The 14,579-nt window shown below is 37.6% G+C and overlaps 1 protein-coding gene across 3 annotated transcripts in view; it reads right to left on the bottom strand.

The window, feature by feature from the left end:
• mosmoa (modulator of smoothened a) overlaps nucleotides 1-14,579 on the bottom strand; it is a 65,853-nt gene that overhangs the window by 49,776 nt on the left and 1,498 nt on the right. The window lies entirely within an intron of this gene.

Here is a 14,579-nt window from a genome sequence, read left to right as displayed (position 1 = left end):
AAAAGGCTTGGAGGGCTTTTTTTTCCCCCATTTTGTAAATGTCACGACCACCAACTCCTGTTTTGTCCCTGCAAGCTCTCGGGTTTGAGTTTGAAGGTCCTCGCTGCATAATTTCCAGTCTTTGCCGTGACTTGGGCCTGTGAACTGTTATTGCCTATTGAAACGGCGAACAAACACGTCGTCCTCACAGCTGTCTCATTGGCGGAGCACATGAGAAACTGAGCCAATCCAGCAGATCTCCAGGTCTGAGGAGACGAACTGAGAGTCTGTCTGGATGGATGCATTCCTGTGAGACCATGACAGTGTCAGTCTGAGATCAGCAAGGAAATGAGGTTTAAATGCCTTTACTTACAGGCCTGACAAGGTGAGAAATACTTTTACAAGGCTTTTGAGTGATGCTTCACAAAAACAAACGAAGGAAACTGCGATATTTCTCGAGACCATATATGAGTGTATTATGGGTGTAGGTATAGGTTTTAAAACCTTGACTTTTCCAAAAGCACGGTAAAACTTGAAACCGCTTATAGTCCCATGTCTATATGGGTGTGACGATAATCAAATCACTGCCATTACCGGCGTACTGAGATGCCAACTACGGTGATTTAGTGTAGTCATTACCATCATTACCGTCTTTTAAGTGGATTCATCCTGGTTTTCATTTAGTGGAAAATGAAAAGGCAGCAACAAGAAATGTCTTTGTTAACTGGCTAGTATGATGCCATAGTGTGTGTGTTTAAATACTAACCTAGAGCTCCATCTGCTGTTTAAAACTAGACTAAAAAAACTGGCCTAGAGTTCCATTTAACATTAAAAAGTAGCCTAGAGCACCAAGTGTTGTTGAAAAAAAGGCTAAGGTGTCATGTACTACTAAAACTTAGCAAATAGCTTTTTCAGCTGTCAAAAACAAGCCTAGAATGCTTCCTGTGGTTAAAAACTAGCCTAGAGCGGCATCTGCTGTCAAAAACTAGCCTAGAGCACTTTCTGTGGTTAAAAACAAGCCTAGATCGCCATCTGCTGTTAAAAACTAGCCTAGAACGCCATCTGCTGTTAAAAACTAGCCTAGAGCGCCATCTGCTGTTAAAAACTAGCCTAGAGCACCATCTGATATCATAAACTAGCCTAGGGCGCTTTCTGTGGTTAAAAACTAGCCTAGAGCGCCATTTGCTGTCAAAAACTAGCCTCGAACGCCATCTGCTGTTAAAAACTAGCCTAGAGCGGCATCTGCTGTCATAAACTAGCCTAGAGCACCGTCTGCTGTTAAAAACTAGCCTAGAGCGCCATCTGCTGTAAAAACTAGCCGAGCAATTTCTGCTAATAAAAACTAGCCTAGAGCGTCTTGTCAAAAACTAGCCTGGAGCACCATCTGCTGATAAGAACTAGCCTAGAACGCTATCTGCTGATAAAAACTAGCCTTGAGCATCATCTGCTGTTAAAAACTAGCCTAGAGCGCCATCTGCTGTTAAAAACTGGCCTAGAGCACCATTTGCTGTTAAAAACTAGCCCAGAGTGCCATCTACTGATAAAAAACTAGCCTAGAGCACTTTCTGTGGTTAAAAACTACCATAGAGCGCCATCTGCTTTTAAAAACTATCCTAGAGCGCCATCTGCTGTTTAAAACTAGCCTTGAGCGCTATTTACTGATAAAAACTAGCCTATAGCACCATCTGCTATTAAAAATTAGCCTAGAGCATCATCTGCTATTAAAAACTAGCTTAGAACACCTTTTTGTCAAAAACTAGCTGAGCGGTTTCTGCTAATAAAAACTAGCCTAGAGCTCCATCTTCTGATAAAAACTAGCATAGAGCACTTTCTTTGGTTAAAAACTAGTCTGGAGTGCCATACGTTGTTAAAAGCTGGCCTAGAAAGCCATCTAACTTTAAAAAACGAAGCTTACAATCAATTGGAAAGAACAACACATTTTGAAAATCTCAGAATCGACAAAAAATCGATTTCTCATATGATTTTTTACCACAGCTAATTTCCTATTAGTCAATGTTAATTTACTGTAATTACCGTCCGATGGCGATACTCTCATATAAAAACATACTGAGTGTGTCCTTGCTGCAAACTGTTGCACGATGACATACTGGATCAGGTCTAATGCATAGTGGACGTGCATTAGTAAGTGATTGTTGCTGGAAATTACCCATTACATGGTGTGTGTTATTATTAACATCCACATCTACCCCAACCCTAAACTCAATCCCTCATAGCTAAGATCTACACCAACCCCAACATTAAACCCAACTGGCTTTAGTAATACTCGACAACAGCGAGAATGATTGGCTGGACCACCTACAATGAACTGTAAATCTCGATGGGCTAACAAAATGCAGCTTAAATGGACATGAAAATGAATAAGAAGTTAAAAACGACTGCATAAATATGTAAAAAATGCTAATAAATACAAACCAGCTGAGCACCACTGGGGTCAACACAATAAAAAACATGGGCTCCTGCCAACAGCTGAACCAACACAGCGATTCTGACTCACTCTGGTCTAAACATCCACATGTTCAATTAAAATCAGCAATTAGTTTCTAGGGCGAATAAAGAGGCGGTGGGTCACTGTGAGAAAACAGCATGGTAATTTGAAATATTTATATTTGAAAGATTAAACTTATTTAAAGAAACAAAATAAAAGGTTGTATATAGGAAGTGCGCTATATAATATACATATGAGCTTACACCATTGACTACGTTTACATGGACATCAGTAATCGAATTAGTTGCTTTAATCTAATTAAGACAATAATAAGATTAAAGCGTTTATATGAGTTGCATTTTGAAGGTTTCTTTCATGATCCTGTTTTACATGTTATAGCACATACTTAGTTAATTAACGTCATTGCATAACAGCGCTATCCGCATTTCCTCCAGAGTTTCATGTAATTTTGGGTGTTTCATTATTAATTTGTCAACTTTAACTGCAGGTTTGGCACTTTCACTTTCATTCCGGCATGCCCCCCCCTGACAAACAAGATGTTGGATGCAACTATGAACTGCTGGAAGAGATGTTTTAATGGAAGTTCATACTAGAGATGTACGCAGGACTAAATTTTGAATCCCGCCCCCGCCAGTTTTTAGCCCGAACCTGACCGCTCCCGCTTTAATTCAGCATTTGTTGTCCCGCGGCACGACCCACCCCATTTTCTACCCACCTCGACCAATCCCGCTAAAGAGCGGGCGGAGGACAAAACCGAAAACCACACAGCTATACAGAGTCCAGACTGCCTATAACAAGCTGTCTGTATAAACACACACACACACACACACACACACACATATACATACACATACACACACCAACAAACAAGCTAAACACAGCATCGCGCAGTTTCAATCATATACATGCGCGTGCTCGCTCGCTCAGGAGTCGAGAGCGATATTGCTAGACGTCCCAAATTAAACCCGTTACCGACCGCTCCCGCGCTTTATTCAGAATCCCGCGCCGCAAAAATCTGGTCGGGTCCCGCAGAACAGCCACGGGAATGCAGACCTCTAGTTCATACCGCATGCTGAATGGAAGAAGAAAAAAAAAGATCCGCATTTCACGAGGCAGGTGTCTATGGTCTGCACTGACTCGGTAGGTGCAAAGAGTGTCAAAAAGCTGTGTGTTTGTGTGTGTGTGGACTATCCTGTCGCAAAACGCGACGAAAATCCCAACATGACGGTAATAATTCGATTAAGGTGTTTACATGTCTGTAATGCACTTTAATAATGCGACTAAAATTGGCATATTCCACATGTCTCAATTTGATTTCTCTTTAGTTCGATTATGACCTTTATTGGATTAAATGAATCATATGTTTACATGGTCGACTCTTTATCAGAGTATTGTCTTACTCGCATTAAAATCAAACTAATGGTGTCCATGTAAACGTAGTCATTGAGTAGGTTTACATGGACACCGATAATCTGATTTGATGTATGCGATCTGGACCAAAAGGCCTATAATTTTTTACTTTTAATGCATGTACTGTTTACATCCTAAATTTTCATACATAAATAAATGTATGATAAATAATCATACATTTTATCATTAGTTTCCAACATCTAAATTATGTTACCATTTTTTCTACAGCTAGTTATGCTCTAAACACAAAACCAGGAGCATTTTAAAACAAGAATTTCACATTTCAGTCCATTCTTAATGTTTGATTACACAGATTGAAAAAGCATTTACATTTTACTTTAAAATAACCCATATGTGAGTTGTTCTTGATGCTATAGTAAAATAGTGTTACTGAGCTAGTACCATACATTTGAAAAGTTAACTATGCGTTTGCTCTCCTGACTAACTCAAAAGTACCTTATAACAACAGAGGCCTGTTCCACAAAATGAGCTCAACAAACTCCAAGTTGTGAAGTAAACAGGTTAACAAAAACAAACCCAATCAAGTTAAGATCAAGTCAGTCAGCATTTTGTATGTTTCTCTTTTTACCTCAGTTTGTTCTAATTCAACTGTAATCGCCCAACAAAGTGGACTCCACTTTTTCTTTTTCAAATATTACTCAAATGATGTTTAACAGAGCCAGAAAGTTTTCACAGTATGTCTGATAATATTTTTTCTTCTGGAGAAAGTCTGATTTATTTTATTTTGGCTGGAATAAAAGCAGTTTTCAATTGTTTTAAAGCTATTTTAAGGTCAATATTATTAGCCCCTTTAAACTATATTTCTTTTCAGTTGTCCACAAAACGAACCACTGTTGTACATTGACTTGCCTAATTAACCTAGTTAAGCCTTTAAAATGTAATTTTAAGCTGAATACTAGTATCCTAAAATATCTAGTAAAATATTACTTACTGTCATCATAGTAAATTTCAAATAAATCAGTAGTTAAAAATGAGTTATTAAAAATATTATGTTCAGAAATGTGTTGAAAACGTTGGCGCCAATAGCCTAGTGGTTAATGCGTCGACACACAGCACCAAGGTGCTCACGGTGACCTGAGTTCGATTTCCGGCTCGAGGTCCTTGGCTGATCCTTTCCCTTTCTCTGCTCTCTACATTTCCTGTTTGTAAAATCTCCACTGTTCTATCCAAATAAAGTTGAAAACCCCTAAAAAGTTATTTTACCTTTAAAAATTATTACCCATTATTAAAAAAAACGTGTTGAAATCTTTCTGTAAACAGAAATAAAGGAAGAAAATATACATAATAATACAGTTCACACTTCAACTGTAGGTTTCTTTCAAATGTCATTTTAGTGTGATTTGTGAATCGATATTGCATTCATTTATAGAGATATATTATGTCACTTCACACTTTTCTAGTAAGAAGGCGCTGCATGCATTGCCGTTGAAGAAATCTGCAATTCACTTAACATTCTGAGGTGATATAAAGGTTTCTCGTGCTCAGTGCAACGAAGAAGGGATACACACGGTGTGTGAAGAGAGCTGTCAATCAGAACCCAGCTCGTGCATGGAGTCGTTACAGCCAGCTGGTTATCTGAATCAGGTGTGCTAAATAAGAAAGCCATGTGAAATATGCAGAGCAGTGGGGCGCGAGGACTAGAACAGTATCCAAAATGGTCCATTATACTTTCATATAGTGCACTATTTGAGGGAGCAGCCATTTCTGGAGGTGTCTGAAATCACAGTAGACATTATAGCTGTTTCTCAATATGCGTTCTTCAGCGGTCTTGCATCCTCGTGTTCTCGTGCAACGTCATCAACAGCTGCCTAAGTTCAGTTCCAATACTAAAGACCGCAAGTACGGAGGACGCTCGAAACTTCCCGGATGTGATCTTAATATCGAGGACGCAACGATGCAGACTTGAGCACCGAACTCGCTCTGGAAGTCCCAGAAGTCATTGCGACTGGAGGTGGGAAGCACTGCATTTTATTTAGATTTATTATTAAAGTTCAGAGATTAAACTTATTTACCTCAGGAGTTTCACTAAATGAAACGGTGAATATAAACATTACCATGGACATCTTAATGAAGGAATAAACACATTAAGGGTTGTTTGTTTGCTGAAATTCGTATTAAAAACTGTTTTATTTATATTTTGCAACATATATTTATAATGTTTTCATGCATAGTATATATTTTGAAAAGGGGAAAAACAATAAATCGTTGTATGAGTGCTGTAATGTTTAAATAATTTACCATTTAAAACGTGTGAAGGTCATGTGACCATCAGGAAGAACGCAGCATCCCATTTCTCAAAGGACGCGTTCTCTGTCCTCGCGGTCTCCTAAGTTCGTTCTTCCGAGGACACCCAGCAAGACCGGTCTCCACAAGAACACAAGTCCGTTCTCTGCGTTCTTGGAATTGAGAAACAGCCTATGAAATGCACTTAATCAATCCCACAATGCACAGCAATGGGTTGACCACCCATGTAGACTCAACAGCAAGAAAATCCCCATAATGCACTGTGATTCCCGCGTCTGACCACTAGATTGAATCTAAAACACAATCCTTTCAATGTATTTAAAAAAATACATTACATAAACCCCAAAACAGCTTTGTGAAACAGGCACCAGAAGTGATTATGACGTCTGACTTTATGTTGTTGTTGTTGTTTCTACTCTTTTAGTGGCTTTTTGATCCACCGTTGCACCAAGCATGTCGGTAACACAGTCGGAGAAGGGTTAATCCTGACAAACTCTATTGACATCAACGAATGAAAGCAATCTTTTTTAAATTAAATTAAAATAAAATATCTTTCTTGAGCTGTGAGAAAATGTTTCTGTGAACTAATCATAAAAAGAAAAACAAAAAAATTGACAAAAAACAAAACTTCAATGCAAAAGTCTACAAGCAGATCAAAAGACCAAATTAGAGGCCAAACAACGTGTCATCGGCCAATTATTCTGCTTTACTCTGGTCACAGACCACATCAAAGCCAGGGCAGGGAGACTACAAACACTTTAATGATTTTACCATTCACAGGAAGGAAACAATCTGACAATGGCTTACAACAGAGCCCATTCTGAACTGCACACAGTCAGGCACCAAACAATCAACTCACTATTCTTCATTTGCCAGCCTGAAAGAACAATCCGACACACAAACAAACCTTGCATCTATACAAGTGTTTTTACAGTATTGTTTTAATTTAAGACTGATTTATTCCTGCGTTGAGTGCACATGGATCCAACGCAGCCCTGTATGCTGTACCAAACTAACATGCCCGACTGATGCAGACCAATGGGCCTACAAAACCCAATGACTAACTGTAAAGTTGGTGTTGGACGGTTTTAAGGTTTTATATATATATATGTATATATATATATATATATATATATATATATATATATATATATATATATATATATATATATATATACACACACACACACACACACACACACACACATCATACCAACCCACAGCATTTATCTGGCTTCATAACTCGCAATCTCCAGAACTGTAGAGCGGGGTACGCATCCACAATGAGCCTGAGTTGATTATCAGAGTAATTATCACTCACCACAGATGGATTCACTCATGCAAAAATATCTGATAATCTAAAGATCCATATTGTTTGCAAATGTTTACGAAAAGTAGTGAAATTACAGCCAGCCTCTGTGTTCCATCTTGACTTGATTTGTTTACTGGCGTGGCGACATCACTTCAGTTGGTTCTCGTGCTCTGATTTGCTGCTGATTAACCAATCAGAGTGCTCTCTTCAGCTGACATCCAACACTGATTACCAACATACCAAACTAACTAAAGATGCTGACCCAATGACCCAACGAAGCCAAATGGTCAACCATCAACTAGGTAATCCCCATCCTTAACAGCAAGGCTATTATTTATAAAGCAATTTCCTGAATAAATTATATATTTGTTAAAAATGACTGATCTTAAAATAAAATACCATAATCTTTATGAATGGATCACTGAATCATTGACCCAAATAAGCTCAAAAACAGCTATTTTAAGTTTTAAAAGATACATATTGTCCAACCACATAGTAAATAAGCAAGTAAATAATAAGGGTGTCACGATCCTCCAAATCCTCGATTCGATTACATTTTTGTTTCTAAAGGCACGATTCGATTCGATTTTCGATTATGAATAATTAATTAATTAATGACCAATTAATTATTTGTAGCCTACCGTCTAAACTACCTTACCTGCATGGTCTTTGTTTTACCCATAAACAAATCATACAGTAAATGAATAAAGGCAAGATACACACATAATTACCACCTGTCAATCACTTTTTCTGCAGGACTCGTGAATAGGCAGTGATCTGTGTCGTTATAATGGCGTCGGTAAAAAAGACGCACAACCGACAGGAACCAGCCAACAGTATCTGAGGTGTTCGCTAAAATGACTAAGTACAAGTGAGTGAAAGATTGAAGCAGTCCTCTGACTGCCTGGACCTGCTGTCTCGAGCGCATGGCTGTGAGTGCGTCTGTGTCTGTGTGGTCATGTGATGTGCATTTTCAGAGGTAGAGAGGAAAGAGGGCTGCTCAGAAATGCCACACGCCACTGTGGATGTCAAATCGTTGTCGTTCTAAAATGCCATTTAAAAACAAAGACAGTGTAAACAGGGCCTGAGTGTGTACTTTTCGCGAGCGGATTTGCAACGGGGGCGGGCGGAGGATCGCGATGCCGGTGTTGTCTATCGGACGATCCGTACGTAATACGTACATAGCAGAGCTTGCAAAACTGTGTTTTTTTTGTCGACAACACGAACGTTGTCAACATAACTCACTGGAAATCCAAAATGCTTACACACCGGCGAATTCATTGAAAGAGGAGAGGGTTTAAGTTCTGTCGACGGGTCTCCTGCTTCTGCAGTTTAACAAGCACTTCAACAAGCCGGTTTTTTTTTCTGCTTGGCAAGCCAAGCTGACGTGACATGGGGGCGTGGCAGCATCGACGATTCTATTTTTTGATTCGATAATCGAAATTGAGCATAAATTTCGATCGATTTCGATTAAAAATCGAAATCGTGACACCCCTAGTAAATAAATAAAATTAAATAAAAAAAGACTATATTCAACAACATGACTTATTGTTTGTTAAACTATAGTATAATATCAATAAATAAAAGTGACGATATAAAACTATAAAAAGACAGTGACGTATAACTTCAGCAAAATATGAAATTATGCAAAATATTACAAACATCATCAGACGTACAACAGACACCAGGACACATTACAGTAATGAAAACTGCATCCATCATTCACATCAGATAATATCAAATAATGAAAAACGGATCAGAACTGCTTCCCTCATTCCCCTCATGAAAACCCTCCTTTGTGTGTGTGTGCGTGGGGGCTTCAGAACAACAACCACGTCTACTGAAAACAATAGAAATGCCTGAGACGGACGAGCAGCTGAAATGATCTGGATATGCAGCATGTGCGTCTTGAACATGGCAGCCGGGATTTACACCTGATTCAGCAGCGAAGTGTGGAAACAACACGCAGCCTCTGATTGGTGCTGAGCGCAGTGGATTGAGCTTGAACCCCTGCTGACCCACTTTACTGACGCTGAACAAAGAGCAGCTGTTTATCACCCGCCCGTCTGCACATGGGCATCCGAAGACAGTGCAGTTTAATCTATAATAATAACAGCTTCTAAACACAATTGAGGAGGAGGAACTATAACAGTAGTGATAAACTGATGGGTGAAGAACTGTAAGTTATTTCTCCTGTGCATGATTTGAGCTCAAAGATAAGCAATTAAGTCATCAGATAAAAGTAAAAATGACAATTAAATAAATGGAGATGCTGTTTACAAACAATGCAGTGTAACACAAACATCCTTCATGTTTTTGTCCCGACACAAATCAATTAAAGAGCCCATATTATGGGTTTTTGAAAATTCCCCTCCATGTAGTGTGTAACACAGCTCTAAGTGAAGTAAAGTATCCAGCTAAGGCTTAAATCTGTAAGAGTAAAGTGTTTAAAACTGTTGATTCATCTATAAGAGTCGACTCATAGTGCTTCAAACGAGTCGCCTTGATACCGAGTCTTTAGGTGTTTCGCCATGACGTACGAACGAAACCAAGTTATTCACGTGCACGCGCAAACCCGGGAGATTTGAAACCTGCGGCCCCGCCCTCTGACGCAGAAACCCAGACACACACACACACACACACACACACACACACACACACACACACAAACATGCCGGTCGATTGAAGTCACACTGCAGATGGATATTATCGAGTCTCTACCCAAAGATGAAACCTCAGCATTATAACCAAGCAGTTGGAAACTACTGGAAACTACATGCTACAAAGAATACTTCATCTGCGTTTGTTAAAGGAAGGATCAGTAAAGAGTAACTTACTGATGGACGTCAGGATGGGTTTCTTTCTCCATTTCTCAAGTGTAAGTACGTGCGATTAAAGTTGTTGCCTCGTTGACTCTAGCTTGCAAATGTATTTAGTTGTGATTTGTTTCTTGTAACCGCGTGTACTGTATCAGGTTAACTCGGTATATTCTCTTATCGCGTTACCAGAGGTGTGTGTGTGTTTTTGTGTGTGTGTGCGCGGACGAGGGCAATGTGTGTGTGTGTGTGTGTGTTTGTGTCTGTGAAAAGAGCAGAGTGAGACAAGCTATGAGATCTCCTTGACAGTTTTTGCTCAATAAAATAGTTAGTCGTCTGAATTTTTAAGTCCATAGTCTGTATTTACATTGACCCACTAGCAGCTAAAATCCACGCCTACACTATCGAGCGTGTATGAACTGTGATTACTTTTAGATTGCTGATTAGCTGTTGGGCATTTCACTCTCTGACTGAAGGCAGTCGACCAATCGCAACAGACTGTCATCGGTCCAATCAGCGCAGATTAGCTTCGCGCTAAGGAGGGGTTTGGGAACAAATGAATCACTGGACGATTCATACGGGAGTCGCTGGAATAGTTAGGTAAAAATAAATGCAGATTATAAGACCATGAAAGTGTTTTTGACCTTGCAAGCATATTAAACTGTTGTTGGAGACCCTTACAACCAAGATATGACCCTATTTCATGTATAAAATGGGCTCTTTAAGTTAATGTAACACATTTAAGTGGATAGAACATCAAACAATTAAGTTGTCCCAAAACAATCTCAAGAATTGTGTTGTTTTAGCTTATTTTTTTAAGTAGTAAGAACAAGCAGCAAGTTTGAGTTAGGGCTGGGTGATATGGCAAAAAGGCAATCTTGATAATTATTTTCCTTATTGAACGATAATGATATGCATTTCGATATAAGTTGTTAATGCTTCCAGATTTAGAAGAGTACCCCAACAATTACCGAAGCCACAAAAATTAGAGGGTCTATTAAATGGCATAACGTATTTTTGGTTGATAAATTTTCGGTGGCTGAAAATTCGGAGCATCTCTAATATCAACACACTTCTATATTACCATTTCTGCTGTGTGATTGGCTCTAAAATCAATAGAGAGTAAAAAAAAAAGTCCAGATCTTATCACTACAACCCTTTCACACATACATACCTCTCCGGAAAATTAGTTCTGGCTATTTTCCGGAAAGAGAAGTTTTAGAGAACATTAGCGGTAATCTGCCAGAATGTTGCGCTGTGTGAACAAGGAGAAGGAGAAGGAAGACTGCCGGAAAGAGCGCGTGCACGTCTAGAACGTACTGACGTGAGACGTCTACTTTAGCCAATCAGAACAGTCAGACGCATTCAAAAATTCCGTAATGCTCTCACCTGAGTGAACAGCGCTTTTTTAAATTTACCGGTAAAGTTGTTCTGTAAATTTTCAGGATATTTACAGGTATCACTGTGTGAAAGGGGCTACTGTTGTTGACATAAATTTTATCACGATTTAATATATCATTAATCGGCCCAGTCCTAGTTTAAGCATGGTTGTTGTATCAAAAAACAACTTCTCTGACACTCATATTGATGGACTTTTTAAATGGGATATATTATAAAAATGTTTAAGAGTATTAACATGATCAATATTATTATTATAGAATTTTTCACTCTGTGAAAGTTGCTGAAAACTTGTTAAGTATTCACTATAAAAGATGTTTAAGAGCTGAACTTACATTATAACATATACTTTTATAACACATTTTCTTTAAATGAGCTAAAAATGTATATTTATCGCACGCATGTTTCATTAATGTAAAAGAGCTGAACTGTAATACATACTATTATTGTAATAAAACAGTTTTAAGCTTCAAGTACATTTTAACAACTAAAAGTGGGAAATATTTTAGAACAAAACACATCTTTAAATCAATTTTAAAATAATATATTTAATAAAATGTTGGAGTTTATTTGAACAAAATGTAACATTAATGAACAACATTATTATTAAGATGTTTGAAATATGTACTTCAAAATTTTAAAATAAAATAACTACTTATTTCTTTGTAAATTAACTGAACATGTTAATATTGGATAAGATTTAATCATAATAAAATGTTTAAAAAAACCTTAAAAGAATCACAGAGAACATCAGAAGAGAAGCATAATAAAATAGTTTTATTCCCATTTGATTTTTTAATGAGCTTAAAGGAAATACTAATATTTTATAACATAAATAATATGTTTATAAGTTAAACTGACCATTCCCACTATCTAATCCCCAAACTAAAATTCCCAAAGCCTGCATTCTTTAAATTCCCAGACATAAACATGCCTGTGTATTGCTGCACTAAATATTGATTTCAAAGCACACATAACAAAAATCAATCTTCTGCAGTATTTCAGGTATTTACATGTCATATTTGCTGATCAAAAGCATGACTGATTCAGCATTGACTTACAATATTGTGCATCTTGTTCAAACTACTTATTTAGAATGAGCTAAATCTGCACAATTCTTGAGATTTTTCCGGGACAACGTAATTGCTTTATGTTCAATCCGTTTAAATTTAAGTTAACTTAATCAATCTGTGTTGGGACAAATGGATTTTGTAGAACCCTGAATTTTTTTTTTACAGTGCATTTACGTAATGCATGTTACTAAAAGTGTCACTTTATAACTTCTTCATCATCTAAACAGACATTAGGAGAACTGTAAACATGCAGACTGAGCTAAAGCTGTTCGCATTTGAACACTGACAACTAAACTGAAAAAAATTATTCAAAGATGATTCCTTGGATTTACTAAATTTTTTTACGTTAAGTGGTTGCAAACAATTTATTTGGGCTGAATTTAAACAAACAAATTAAGTTGAACATTATTACACTTAATTTGAATGTTTAAATTCAACACAAATAAATTGTTTGCAACAGTTCTGCATGCAACACTTTTTTCAGTACTCTGATAGTACTACTTCCCACTTTCATCACAGCGACGACTGTTTTGTGTGCGTTTACATCTGGAAGATGTATTTATTACATCTGAATTATGTCTATTATAGGTCTCGTTTTAGATGTCGATTAGAAGTGTGGAAAACATCTTTAAGATGTTTATGATTCAGCAAATATGTTTGCTAAATACACCTTCTAATGACATTTATCAAATCTTTTCACACAGCAGAAGATATTCAGACCAAACGATCTTTAAAATACTGTTGAAACCAGACGTTTACATACACTAAAAAAGGCACATAAGCTTTAAAAAAAAATTGTCAGATATTAATGTGACTAAACTTTTTCTCTTTTAGGTAATTTAGGATTATCAAATGTGTTTCTGTTCTGCTTAATAGCAGAATAACGAGAGAGATATTTTTGAGAAATTGTTATAACTTTTCTTGAAAGTCAAGTTTACATACAATAAGATTATTGTGCCTCTGAAAAAGCTCAGATGATGCTGTCAAGGGTTTGGAAGTTTCTGATTGGCTAATTGACAACCTCTGAGTTAATTGGAGGCACAACTGTAGAATAGTGTTTAAGGAAAACCGCAAGCACACTGCTTTTTTGTGTGACAACATGGGAAAATCAACAAGCCAGAATCAATAAAAATGCCAGATCACAATTTGCTAAATTACACTGGGAAAAAGAATAATTGTTGGAGACATGTCCTGTGGTCTGATGGAGCTAAGATTGAACTGTTTAGCCATAATGACCAGTGTTACATTTGGAGGGCAAAGGGAAAAGCTTACAAGCCTAGGAACACCATCCCAACTGTGAAGTATGGGGACGGCAGCATCATGTTGTGGGGCTGTTTTGCTGCAGGAGGTACTGGTCCACTTCACAGCATAGATGGCATCATGAGGAAAGAACATTATGGAGAAATAGTGAAGCAAAATCTCAAGACATCAGCCAGGAAATGAAAACTTGGCCACAAATGGGTCTGCCAAACAGACCATGACCCTAAGCATACTGCCAAATTAGTTCAAATGTGCTTTAAGGACATCAGAGTGAATGTTTTGGATTGGCCATCACAAAGCCCTGAAGTCAATCCTATGGAAATTTTGTGGGCAGAGTTGAAAAAGCTTGTGCGAGCAAGACAGCCAACAAATCTGACTCAGTTACACCAATTCTGTCAGGAGTAATGGGATAAAATTCCATAGAGGTAAAGTTGGTTTTATATTCGCACATTCAGACTTTCCCCTTAATAATTTAATTTCATAAAAGTATTATTTGCAAACTCTAAACAGTGAAATCATATTAGCAGCCAATGACTATCAAAGTAAAACATTGGTCACAATCAAATAAACTGTATTAATGTTGTTTTCAAGTCATACTT

The sequence above is a fragment of the Danio rerio genome, chromosome 3 (genome assembly GCF_049306965.1).
Source record: "Danio rerio strain Tuebingen ecotype United States chromosome 3, GRCz12tu, whole genome shotgun sequence".
Taxonomy (NCBI): domain Eukaryota; kingdom Metazoa; phylum Chordata; class Actinopteri; order Cypriniformes; family Danionidae; genus Danio; species Danio rerio.
Note: the sequence above shows the minus strand (reverse complement) of the source record. Positions and strands in the feature narration are given on the sequence as shown.